The sequence below is a fragment of the Meriones unguiculatus genome, chromosome X (genome assembly GCF_030254825.1).
Source record: "Meriones unguiculatus strain TT.TT164.6M chromosome X, Bangor_MerUng_6.1, whole genome shotgun sequence".
Classification (NCBI taxonomy): Eukaryota; Metazoa; Chordata; class Mammalia; order Rodentia; family Muridae; genus Meriones; species Meriones unguiculatus.
Window position 1 is genome coordinate 57492 of NC_083369.1, and position 13920 is coordinate 71411.

Sequence of the window (13920 nt, forward strand, 5' to 3'; positions counted from 1 at the left end):
CCAACTACGTGGTCTATTTTGGAGAAGGTTCCATGAGGTGCTGAGGAAAATGTAAATTTTTTTTTGTTTGGGTGTAAGGTTCTGTAAATGTCTGTTAGGTCTATTTGATTCATGACCTCTGTCAGAGTTATTGTTTCTTTGTTTAATTTCTGTTTAGTTGACCTGTCTTTTGTTGAGAGTGGGGTGTTGAAGCCTCCCACTATTAGTGTGTGGGGACCTATGTGTGGTTTAAGTTTTATCAATGTTTCTTTCACAAATGTGGGTGCCCTTGTATTTGGGGCATAGATGTTCAGGATTGTGATGTCTTCTTGGTGGAATTTTCCCTTGATGAGTATGAAGTGTCCTTCCCCATCTCTTTTGATTAATTTTGGTTGAAAGTCTATTTTATCAGATATTAGAATGGCTACTCCTGCTTGCTTCTTGCATCCATTTACTTGGAAAGCCGTCTTCCATCCCTTTACCCTCAGGTAATGTCTATCTTTGCGACTTAGGTGTGTTTCTTGCATACAACAGATTGCTGGGTTTTGTTTACGCATCCATTAGGTTAGTCTGTGTCTTTTTATTGGAGAATTAAGTCCATTGCTATTGAGAGAGATTAATGACCAGTGGCTGTTTGATCCTTTGAATTTGATGTTGGCTGTGGTCATACAGTTGTGTGCTTGGTTGCTTTTTGTTTTACTGTAGTGGGATTATTTATTTCCTCTGTTTTCTTGAATGTAGCTCGTTTTCTTGGGTTGTATTTTCCCTTCTAGTGTCTTCTGTAATGCTGGATTTGTTTGTAGGTATTGTTGAAATTTGTTTTTGTCATTGAATATCTTGTTTTCTCCGTCTATGAGGACTGAGAGTTTTGCGGGGTATAGTAGCCTGGGCTGACATCTGTGTTCTCTTAGGGTCTGCATGATATCTGTCCAGGCCCTTCTGGCTTTCATAGTCTCTGTTGAAAAGTCAGGTGTAATTCTAATGGGTTTTTCGTTATATGTTACTTGGTCTTTTTCTCTTGCAGCTTTTTGTATTTTTTCTTTGTTCTGTATACTTATGATTTTGATTATTATGTGGCGGGAGGATTTTCTTTTCTGGTCTAATTTATTGGGTGTTCTATAGGCCTCTTGTATTCTTATTGGCCTCTCCTTTAAGTTGGGGAAATTTTCTTAGATGATTTTGTTGAAAATATTTTCTGTGCCTTGGTGCAGGGAATCTTCTTTTTCCTCTATTCTTATTATTCTTCGGTTTTGTCTTTTTATGTTGTCTTGAATTTCTTGGACAGTCTGTGTCAGGGATTTTTTAGATTTAACATTTTCTTTGACTGATACATCTATTTCTTCCATTGTATCTTCCACGCCTGAGATTCTTTCTTCCATTTCTTGTAGCCTATTGGTTATACTAACTCTGCTTTCTTCCCTAAGTTCTTTCTCTCCACAATTTCTTCCATTTGTGTTTTTTTTTTTTAATCTTTCCAATTCTATCTTCAGGTCTTGAGTTATTTTGTTGTTTTCCTTCACCTGTCTGACTGTATTTTCATGTTTTCCCGTCAATTCCTTCAGCTGTTTGTTTGAGTAATCCACTGTTTCTTTTATTTCATTCAGTGATTTAAGCATCTCTAAAGGTCACAAACTGTTTGGCTGCAGCTTCCTCTAATTCTTTTCGTATTTTATTTGTTTCCTCTGTTATCTTCTTCATGAGCATAGATGTTAGGTCATCTCCTTGAATTTCAGTTATGCTGGGGTGTCTAGGGCTATTTGCTCCTGGTTAACTGGGTTCTGGAGATGCCATATTGCTCTGGCTTTTGTTGGTTGAACTTTTACGCTGTCCTCTACCCATTGGGCTATCTTAGGTGTTTGAAGTTAGTTTCTGGTTGTTCCTGGACTCCTGTAGTGGAGAGAATCCCTTTGGCAGGAAGATGGTTTTTCCTGAAGGAAGCCTTCCCAGCTTTTTGGGTATAGTCACTGGATCCGGTGTTTTTCAGGAGTTGCTACAGCTCACCTCAGGCATAGAGACCTGGGTGGTAGCTGTGGTCCTGATTAGTCAATAGGGCTCTCCTCTTACTGGGAGAAGTCCTGGAGACAGCTGCCCTCCTTCTGGGTTTCTTGCTGTAAATTTAGTGATCAGCTGCTGTAACCTGTGTGTCTCGTGGTTTGGTCAGTTTGCCTCTTGGAGCAGTGTCTGGGGGTTGATCTCAGCGTTCCCGGTCTTTTGTAGGTCTGAGGTTGGGGCTCTGTGTCCCAGAACCCAAGAGGTAATCTGTGGCGGGTGAGTACTGCTGTCCTGGTAACTGCAGGCTATCTGGGGCACAGCAGTTCCCTGGGTTGGGCCAGTTTGTGGGACCTTTTCTGGGGATATACTGGGTTGCCTAAGTCCGTTCTCTTTGCTTCGTTCCTTGCTCCTTGTGAGGGTTTCTCCAGACAGTGTCTCTAAGACTCTGGTGTCTTGGGGCCCACAGTTCTGTCTGTAAGGAGTAGTTGGTACAAAGCAGGCCTCTGGGCTGGAGGAGCATGCACCCGCCTGCTAGCCTGCAGGAGTTGGGTTCCCAATACCTCTGTGCTCCCTGCTTGGGCCCGGATCTGTGATGGCTGGGCGTAACTCGCCTGTTTGCGATCTGCAGTCTGCCAGACTTTCTCCAGGCAACGCCTAGGTGACCCCAGCAGCACGGTTTCTTTCTTCCCTGTGGGGCCCTCTCTGGACAGGAATTCCCAATCTCTTTTGCACTGGAGCAAGCAGCTCGTACCGGTGAGCTGGGCGTGCTCAGCTGCTCTCTGCGTGGCGGGAGCTCAGTTGTGATGGCGGCGGCGTGTACCCACGGTCCGTGAGACCTTCCAGGGAAAGACTGGGTGACCTGTGATCAGACTCGCAAGTTTGCTTCCCCGTAGGGTTTTCTTGAGACTGGGACTCCCAGTCTCTGGCACCCTTGTGCCCACCGATCAGCCTGAGAAAGTGATCAGGACCTGCAGGCTTGCGGCTCCAGTTCAGAGACCCAAAGCCCGCATTACCCGTGATTTCTTCCGGGTTCTGGCTGGTCAGCCCGAGAGTGGACCTGACTGATTCCCACGCCGTGGGAGCCTCCCCTCACCTGGGAAATACGATTACTGCGGTTTTGGGGCTCAGAGTTCAGTCTCCTGGTCGCTGCACGGAGAGTGCTGTCCTGCTTCTCAGACACAGTGTTCTCCCGGCACTGCCATCTTGGCTCCTCCGCGTTTTATTTTCTCAAGATAGTGTTTCTTAGCAACCAACCCAGACTTCTTCTGAGTAGGTTCTGACCTCCAGCCAAGAGTCTGTAGCCCCAATCTTCAAGGCTGAGCTAACCACCTCCACCTTCAGTTGCAGCTGCACCCACACTTGGCAGGACTGGCCAAGCTTGAGCACCTAAGACTAACTAATTGTCTTACTTTATAGCTTCCTCTGAAAGATTAGAGTTAATTCCTGGGGCTGAGGCATAATCACAAGACCACATTCCTTTCAGATAATAGGCCAACAACAGTCCCCACCCAGATAAACCTCAGGGTATGACTGGAGTCACATGGCCCCTAAGAACTAGAGGTCAGATGTCTCCCAGGTAGCTAGGTCCTACCATTAGCAATCCTGGTGCCTAAAAATAGACCAATCAATGTTGAATGGCCACCAGAGGGACTTTTCATCTCCCGACCATTCTGGCCATAGAGGATAAAGTATTTCAAAAGGCGCAGGGACACCCTGACCAGGTTCCTTATATAGTAGTCTGGAAAGATTTGGTGATGAATCCCCCACCCTGGATCAAAGCTTTTCTTCCCCCTGCTAACAATCCTCCTTTTACAGAAGCTTCGTTGACTACAGATGCAGATCCAGGTCCCACCACTACATTGGTCACAGAGGCCAAGTCCCCTCCTAAGTCTTCCGTGCCCCTCTACGGTAGGTTTCAGGATATAGCCAAGGTAGGTTACTTCAGTTCTGCAGAGTTGCGCCTTCTTGGCTGAGGCCCAGTACCCTAGGTCTCCCAGGACTTGTAGAAGCTTCCGGGTAGCTTCCAGGCAGCTTGCCTGGTCCTTGGCTGCCACCAGGAGGTCATCTACATAAGGGTAACATCTGGGTTGTTAACCCGATACTCACCCAGGTCCTCATGCAGAGCCTTGTCGAAGATGAATTTTTAAATCCTTGAGGTAGGCACGTCCAAGTCAACTGCCCATTGATGCCTACCTCCGGGTCATGCCATTCAAACGCAAAGTATTTTACCCAGGTATGGCTTCCCCCATCTGATAGGGTCAGATAATGGACCAGCTTTTGTGACTAGGGTAAGTCAGAGTGTAGCCAAATGTATTGGGGCAGATTGGAAGTTACATTGTGCTTACAGACCCCAAAGTTCAGGTCAGGTAGAGAGAATGAATAGAACATTAAAAGAGACCTTAACTAAATTGACCTTAGAGACTGGTGGTGACTGGGTGATGCTTCTCCCCTTTGCCCTGTATAGAGTTAGGAATTCTCCTTATCAATTGGGGCTGACTCCTTTTGAGATTATGTATGGAATGCCAGCCCTCATTGTACCTAATCTTAAGCCTAATGCCATTGCTGAGATAGATGAGGAAGACTTGAGGATTTATAAGTTGGCGTTGTTTTCAGTCGTGGTCAGGTGTGGGTGCTGTGAGTGGAGAACCATTAGCTGGATAGTCCCCAGTCTCTGCCTGACGTAGGCCATTAAACAGTTCAGCAAACATGGCCCAACAGTAAGTAACAACATTAGAATGGTGAAAGGGCCTAAGAGCGTAGATATCAAAGTTGTTAACCATGAAGAAGTGTTGAACCAAGATCCAAACCATCCAGGCTTGTCCTCTCTCTCCTTACGCCTCAGTTCTAAACCTTCCCTGACTTTTACCAGAGACTCTCTTATCATACCTGACTTATTGACATAGAAACAACATTCCTCCTTGAGTGCAGCACATAGCCCTCCTTGTTGCAGAAACACCAAGTCAAGTCCTCTCCTATTCTGGAGGACAACCTCTGCCAAGGAATCAATGCTCTGTTCAAGGTCCGCAATAGAGCCCTCCAATCTTTGGATGTCTATGTCTATAGATTGCCTCAGCTGTCCATAATGCTTATCCTGGAGGGCCAAGGAAGTAATACCTGTTCCTGCTCCTGCTGCTCCCAGCAATACTGCTAGGGTGATAATTGTAGCAGTCATGGGTTTCCTCTTATTTCCTCAGGCCAGAGGAACAAGCCCACCAAGCATTATTAGGAGGTACTAAATATTGATCCATTCCCACCCCTAGAGTTAAGGTCTGGCTGCAGAGGCTCTGATGAGTGTCTGGAACTGTCCCCACACAAGTCCCACTTCCAGAAACTAGCTGGAGAGTAAGTCTGGCCTGTGGGGGTGGTTGCCATCTGCAACTGGTCATATCTGTGGCAAGGGTATAGTTACTAGTGACTGCCACAGCCTCATAAAAAGGGGGTCGTGAGTCATAACATAACCAACAGGATTCAGTGAGGTCTGGGCAAGTCCCGCTTAGGGCTACATAGGTGTTAAGCATTAATTCCCAGAGAGGGTCAGACTGGGGTTCCAGAGAAGGGCTCTTAATCTGGTTAATTTTGGGGGCAGGAGCAAGTGGACGTTCGGGGGTTTCTGTTCTCTTCGGAGTTTTGGTAGTAATCAGGCCTAAGGGGAGCGTCTGCAAAATGGGGTTAGGGTCAAGAGCCTTTGGTGTAATGTCAGAAAGGAATAACCTGAGGTGTATTATTCCCCCATGCCTTCCCATCTTCCATTGTCGCAGCCCAAATTTTTTCCCCTGCAGTCAGTTGGGGTAGTCCCTTCCCTCTTTGGTGAAGGAAAGCAATAGCTGATTACAGGGTTGGGTTATAGGGCGTCGGGGCAAATCACTATTAATTGCATATGGGCAATTATCATATTTGGGGTCTCTAGTGAACTGGATAAGTCCAGATGAAATCGGTTTCCAACTAGTAGCAAACTCCTCACAACCCCATTTTGCACAGTATAAGTCAGCTGAGGTTCCACAATTTTCCCGCTGCCATGGAGAATCAGCAGGGGAGGGACACATATAAAAGTGTACCTTTACTTCCTGAGCGAAGTACCTTGCACGGATCCTGAAGGCATGGCGAGTGCCAGGTTGAAACTCAGTTCAGGAAACCATGTCTTGGGAGGAGCTGCCGGAGATGCCGTAGCTAAGACATTACCATATTCATCCCACAAGACCCAGGTATTGTTTACAGGGACATGTGGGTTCCAGGCAATAGTACATACTGTTAGCAGACCTAAGACGATGATGAGGCTTTGGATAGCTTGACACGTAGGGGGTTGTCTGGGTTGTGGTGTGCTTTCCATTCTTGGGCAGCAGGAGTCAGGTAGTCTTCTTGGGTTGAAAACGGGTTGGCAGGTTTGGCATGCGAGTAGTGAATCCAAGCTGCAATTCCGTCGACTTTGATGGCAGTCAGGGTACTCAGTAGGACGATGTATGGTCCTTTCCACCTAGGCTCCAGTGTGCTTTGTTGAAACCGCTTCACGTAGACCCAGTCTCCAGGCTGGAACTTGTGGGGTTCTGGGACTGGGCCTGCCTCATAGAGAGCACGCAGTTTAGGCCAAACATGTTTATGAGCCCATTGGGTAGCTTGTAATAATAAAGACCCTCGTGTGTTTTGCAACGGAGTTGATTCCTTTAGATTTTGTAGGGGCTCTCGAATTGGGTATAACACCTCATCCAATCCTAAATTGCCAAAACTGAAACTTCAAATTTCCCACATTTTTTCTTTTAAAAACCTAAAGGCTTTTGTCTCCTGTCACCACTCTTTGCTGACAGGCAGGGGTGACCCCATTGCGCAATGGTTAATAAACCTCTTGCTTTTGTAACGAGTCGTGGTCTGTGGGGGTTTCTGGGAAGGGCATGATCTTGAACTCCTGAGCTGTGAGACCCCAGGTCTTACATATAACATTCTCTTTTCAGTCCATGGGGTGATCTTGGAGGCTCCATTTTCCAAATAGATTTGACTCTGTTTTGAGGTGAAAGTATGATGGAAACCCATAGGTAGAGCCATCTTTCAGGCCTCACCCTTTCACTACAGACTGATTAATGAGTTATTCCTTTGAGTAGAAAGACAGCCACATTACATAACTGTTGGATCCACTTAGCACTGTGGAGGTACATAAGCATACTGTAACAATATCGAGGAATCTCCACCCAAGAACCTACTGGACACAAAAGATTGTAGAAAGGGTGAAATGCTCTCACACAGACTCCACGAAGTGAGGGGCATGTAACGTTGTACTGTCATGGATGCACATGAATCTAGCATTTGATAGCCAGTAGAATCATCAATGACAAGGGGGTCCACAATCAGATCTATTCTGTGGTGTTGATTCAGCTTACTCAATTGCCTACCTATACACAGTTTGTGTATATAGACTGGCATGTGACAGATTTTTGCTTTGGTCCCTGCTCATTCACTTTACCTTGGCTTCTACAGACTCAAAACTGACATGAAAAGTTTCCACTAGCTGTTCCTCATTCATTGGTATTGTTCACTTTGTATCTATAGTAACTTGCATTAGATTGACTCTGAAGCATCTTTAATCTGTTGCAGCCACTTTAACTAGCATTCATTCTGTAAAGCTCATGTGCACACATACATATGCACATTACATACTATATATGTACATAGTGAGAGAAAGCCAAGGAATAATTATATATTTACTCTGTTGTGTAAGTATATTATCAGTAAATAAGGGTCAAATAAAAGAATGGTCATTCACCTCAGGCAAGATACCAATGTATAGAGAAGAATCTCAAGATTATTCATGACTAAAAGTATTATAGTACCTTGAAATTGATGGTAACTTTGTTGAGATCAGGGTATTTCCTACTGAGAGACCAAAAAGATTAAAAATTAGCAGCTATTATTAAGGGCTGAACTATGTGGGTGGAGAAGTCTGTTGATGCCCTGAGGGGAAGGACCGCCTTACTGCATTCTTTCCCCACCTACTAGAGATAACAGTTGCTAGGAAACTGGCCCATCCCCCTAGAGAGGGACACCACGTCATTATGGTCTGGGGACCTTCCTATAGCCAATCAATTCAAAATGTAGCATTTTGACCAATAGATGCTTGCCAGGCAGGAATTGCCCCTGCCTTGGGCATGCTGGGAGGGACCAGACTCTATAAATCACCCAACTAACCTGGGGCGGCGCGCTCAGCTCCCACCGCTTCGGCAGTGGGGCTGGGTAGGCCCAAGCTGTAGCTTGTAATTTTCAATAAAAAGACCCTCATGTGTTTTGCAACGGAGTCGATTCCTGGAGATCTTTTGGGGGCTCGCGAACTGGGTATAACACTACTCTGATGTATTTCTCACTCTATGATGTATAACAGTAATATTTCAGGCAATCCATTTCTTTGGAAGTACTGGGGACAAGGTTATTTCATGTGCTTCAATTTCTTAACAGATAGTGTGCCCTAAACTACTGAACATTTTCTCATAACACAGGACTGACTCAATAAAATATACTATTTCCAAGGCAACCCTAGGGTGATTTAGACTTGTTTGACTATGTGAATGATTTCCATATTTGAGTCACTCTACCAGAAGTCCACACAATTGTTCTAAACATCACTTCATGTAGAAAGAAAGTTTCAGCAAACACAGTAAAAATGTATCTTAAACTTCTGCGTTTTAAGACAGATTATTTTATTCTTCTTAAGCTGAACACACACAAATTTTTCACTATCTGTTAATATGAGATAGTTAATTATTCTTCTTATTATTCTTCACAATCAAATTGTATATACTTTTGGTGAACCTAGGAGCCAATTTTACATAAACAGTAGGAATGGATATTCTCTATCTTTAGATACAGATGTAACCTTTATGTTTAAAGTTGCTATTCATGTAGCACATTGCCTGGTGAGGGTACAATACAAGTTCTCTCTTTGATTTCTATGTGTTTGATATAGTATAGCATGTAATAAAATTTACTGTTTATCAAGTAATGACAGTGTTCTTATTTTTTTAATTTAGTTCACTTCAGTGTGTTAACTGTAAGCTAGTACTGATGTGGCTTCATATGAGAGGTTGGAAACTTCTTTGTTGCTAATAGGTTTGGTTAGTAACCCATGTTCCCTTTAAATAAAGCAAAACTGTAGTGAATTGTCTTTACTCATTTCTCCTCTCTTGTGTGTAAATAAGCTCTAACTTTTAGCAATGATCTAATGAAGAGTAATCTACCACACAGTCACCCCCAAAGTTCCTGTATTTGTAATGAATAAGTACTGGAGTATAATGTTAGTACTTGTTGAAATGTAATCAGCCCTCATGAAAATTGGATTAATTATAATATCTGGTGTAAACAGATGAATATTACTGCAGTTGACCTTTGATGACTCAAAACTTTCCAGTAGTTGAGGTGAAAAAAAATTCTCTCCTGATAACACTCACACAGGCATACATAAAATTCAATTTCTCATTGTCATAAAACTGGATCTTAGATGTATTAAAAATAGTAAAATAATAAAGCCATAGTCTTAATGTTCATAGCAAAACTGCTGTAGCTATGTAAGTCAAGAAATAGAAAATAAAGTCTCTTGGGCATCAATCTTATTTTTCTGTAGGTATCATAATACCTCTTTTATCATCGTTCAAGTTTCTAAGTATAGACTAGTAATATTTTAGCAAGTCAAATATCTTTTAATTCTATAGAAAAAGGGTTACACAAAAAGGATTCAATGATATTTGATCCTTGCTGGTTCTGGATTATGAGACTTCCAAAAGGCAAGCAGATTCAATACCTATAAAATCCCATGCCTTGACAAAGTCAGGTAGTGAAGGAACATGAAACATGGTTTTGTTATCACATGTTTAATGTACTTGATATATTATGAAGAGTGATTAACTCCTCAGTAATACAACCATTAAATAAATCAGAGTGAATTTTTTCTTCTTATGGTTGATGTCAGGGAATTCTGCTGGAATCATACCAAAGTTCATTAATTCTATGCCATTTGGGTCTCTGAATTTAGAAATCAGAGCATCATTAAATGATGGAATGGAGAGCCATTTTATCTGAATAATTATGTCAGGAAAAGTGTGTGCTTTGAATGCATTTGCAAATTCATGAAAATCAGAAAAAATATATGTCACAATATTGATTGCCAATTCCACTTCCACATCTGTTTAGGATGTGGAAAAAGAGATGTCATTTTCAGCAACAGTTTTAGTGATGATTTTTGGAATATAATGATTCCTATGTAATTGATTAGAGTGCTAAACAAGATGTTTTGGGGATAAAGGATGAAATATGGTGGGTTAGGAGATGCAGGTGCAGCAGGTGTGCGGCTTACTATGTTAAAAGTGGTCACTGTAATGGGAAGTCCTGGAGTGAAGCTTGTTTGAAGGAAATAGGTCAAGGTGAGGGAATGGAACATACATGGAAAGAAGGGAGGATCTCAAATATCTACTGCAATTCATTCAGCCCAGTTATGGTTTCAGAGTCAACAATAGCAGCAGGATAATCTGTTGAGGATCTGGGGAGAAGCTGGAGTGTAATTTGCATTCCTGCCATGGGGACTGGACAAATGGATGTATTATTATCTTCTACACCTGTGACTCCAAAGGGGACTTGTTGAACACTGATACCAGGGTTGCTATCGAATACTTCAGATCCTGATGCATTCTCCCAAAACCTGAGGCTGGCATTTTGGCTCTCATATACTTGTTGAAGACATTTTACTAGGACTGGGAATGCAAAGTCCTTGTGGTTTGTAATTTGCCTTTTGATGGTCCACCATTTACTTCGAAGCCATTGTGGTGAACGAACACTTTTCCATCCTTTAGTTAATTGATCCCAGTGAATTTCATTTTCATCCACTACATCAAGCTCTGCTAGCCTGTGGATGAGAGTGACTTCATCTGTTCTTGTCCACTCAATACCTCCAGTCTGTTTCCAGTTCAGGTAGTTGAGCCATTTAGCACGACACTGCTTTGCTGAGCGGGTACCCACTCGTTCAGCCACGGTTGCCCAACACACACCCTGGGTTACTTTCTCTCCCATCTCAGTGCATGTCAATTCATGAACCACATCTCCGAGAATCTGTTCTTCTTCTTTGGTCCATTTCCCTGCCTTGCAAGTATCCTTCATCAGTCGGCACCTGTCTTTGACAGAAGATGGACTTCTTCCCATGGCAGCCCCTATTGTTATCCAGTCATTGCCATGTTTTTGCCAGAGATCCTTGAGCTTCTTGATTTCTTCAGGGCTGTACTTTCCCACGTGATTTCTCTGATCATATATTCGGACCACTCTTCTGTAGACTGAAAATAAAGGCCGATTCAGACCCAATGATATAGTCCTGTAGAAATCTTTTCTTTTATGTTTTGCCATCTTAAAAATTATTTCTGAAGCATTCTCTACTCCATGTTTCATCATATACTGTTTAATGTTGCTCATCAAAATATCCGTTTCTTCTTTGGACCACATCCCTTGTTTCCATTTATGCCCTTGTTTGGTTAGAATATCCTTCTCATCTTTACCTGTGAACCATGCTTGGCTAACTGTTGACTGTTCCTCATTAGCCAGGGGAAAAACTTCATTTGTTTCATCATCTTGTAAAATTTGGTATTGCATCATAGTTTCTCCAGTAAGCTCCTCATCTGCCACCTCTGAGACTGTGCTTGTGACCAAGTCAAAGCTCTGTTCCATTTCTGGTCTTGGAAATGCAACAGCTGGCATGCAAAGAGTAGAATCAACCTCCAGAGACAAATAAGACCTCTGATTCAGAGGTTCAGTAGGATTTTCCAATTCATCAGCTTCTTTCTGAAGGCAAAGAAGGAGGTTCCTGTCTGTGTCCTCAGTAAGTAAGACAGAGTTCACTACTTCAACTGTTATTGCCTCAGAAACCTCTTCAAATGTATTCATCTTCAAGTCTAGTTACAGTCCAAATCCGTTACAGTACTTCCCATAGAATCAAGTCACTTCACCTTAATCTGAATAACATAAAATTGATTCTATCTGCAACACTTGCTTCGTTGATACTAGTGAACACATATTTACCTAGAGCTTGTGAGTGTGATGCACCACTAAAATGGCTGCCTTTAAAGATACTTGATATGTTGACTGTCTTTTCTTCTAGTCTAGTTGGCAATGTCTATTTGATGATAAATCTGAGAGCACAGGACTAGTTCAAGAATCTCCAGTATAATTAAGCACAGAAACTTCAGAGAACTGTTAATATATCGCAATATGCATTACAATGCTGAAAAATAGAAATGTTTGTTACCCATTAATTGATTCTTAGAAAAAAATTATGTTTCCATTGTAGTTCTTTCACCAAAAATATACCCAGACTGAAATAATTATTGAATATCAATTTTATATGGGATTATATAATAAATAGAAGGTATTTCAACTGAATTTCAAAATATAGGAAAATTTAGATACTAAGAGATTTTTCCACATGTTACTTTCATAAAAATGTGAAAACTTTGCCAATGACCTCCTGAAAGAAGGTTAGTCTGACTTTCAGAACCAAAAGATTCTCATAGAATATGAAGTTATAGTATCCAAGTTCATCAGAATATTCCAAAATTATTTTAACTTAATATGTGGACTTTGAGGGATACAATAGCATTTTGATTTTATTGATGTGTTTGCAATAATAACAGATATGCACCCACAAAATCAATGCTTACAAAGTATATAAAATACTTTAAAACCTTGTAATATGACAAATTAACAGTGCCATAAAATGTTAAATATATGTTGGTTGTACTTGATGTTGGTTTAATATGATAAATATTTCCTCATAATGAAAAAAAAAAACAGTGGTCTTCATACTGAGTTTTAAATTCCACTAACACTATCTTGTTTTTTTTTTAATTTTTATTATTATTTTTTCACAATCTTGTTTTTAATGGTGTTCTTGCATTGGTGTGTATGTGTATGTAAATGTCATTTCTAAAATGGTAAACTAAATTGTTATTCAATTTCAAGTTTCCTTGGATGATCTGTTTACACTGGGTTCTAAACTAACTGGAAAGAGTGCATTAGCTTTTCTTCTTTTTTCAGTACTTATATCTGAACACATAAAGGTTTTACATGGTATTATTTTATTGTCTACCATGCTGAAAGATGAGATTTTTTTTGTACCATTGTCTATTTGTGTCTTCATATCATATTTGACATATTGTATATTTGCACATTATCATTATATAACATATTTTATATTTCCAATTTCTAATTATAATTTGAGTGAAAGGAATCCTCAATACTTTTGTATTACATCAATCAGTGTAAGAATTTGTGTCATGTAGTTATGTAAATTATTGCCCCAATATTTTCAGATCTGTGACACAAATGAATTCAGATCAATTTTTATGAACTTTGTAACTTGACACTGACACCAGCATATTTTGGGACATTCTCACAGTACAGATGTTAGACCATTATAACCTGTAAAGGATATAATCTACTCAAAGAATATGTGAAAATATAATAGCAGTATAAAATATAAAATCTTAATATTTATGTACAGAATAAATATCCATAATACTTCCATTTACATTACTTAAATATTATTAATCACAGTGACAGTAATAATATTGGACCAATTATCAATTATGCATGTTGCAGGATGGTGGCATAAGAGGTTACTCATTAAAGCCTTGGGAGTATTAGTTACATAGTGAACAGAAAATAAGAGTATTGTAGTTTATAGAAGTACCTGCAATATGTTGAGAGTGAAGAAGGAGATAGGTGACCTGCTCTAGGTAAGCTAAAAGACATCCTTTAGATGACCCATTTTTTAAGGAAAGGATTCTTAGAAAACTTATAATTACAAATGAATCTTTCCTCATCTTGAAAAAGAATGAGCCAAGGCAGACATTTGTTTGAAATACAAAGACTGGCTTAGTTTCAGATAATACATACATAGTTGTTACATATAAATTCAAATATAACAGTAAACACAGT

General features: G+C 41.0%; 1 pseudogene; it reads right to left on the reverse strand.

Annotated features, from left to right (window-relative positions):
• Window positions 1-6228: 6228 nt before the first annotated feature.
• LOC110544162 (cyclin-D-binding Myb-like transcription factor 1) lies at window positions 6229-11868 on the reverse strand (annotated as a pseudogene).
• Between the last annotated feature and the right edge of the window lie 2052 nt (window positions 11869-13920).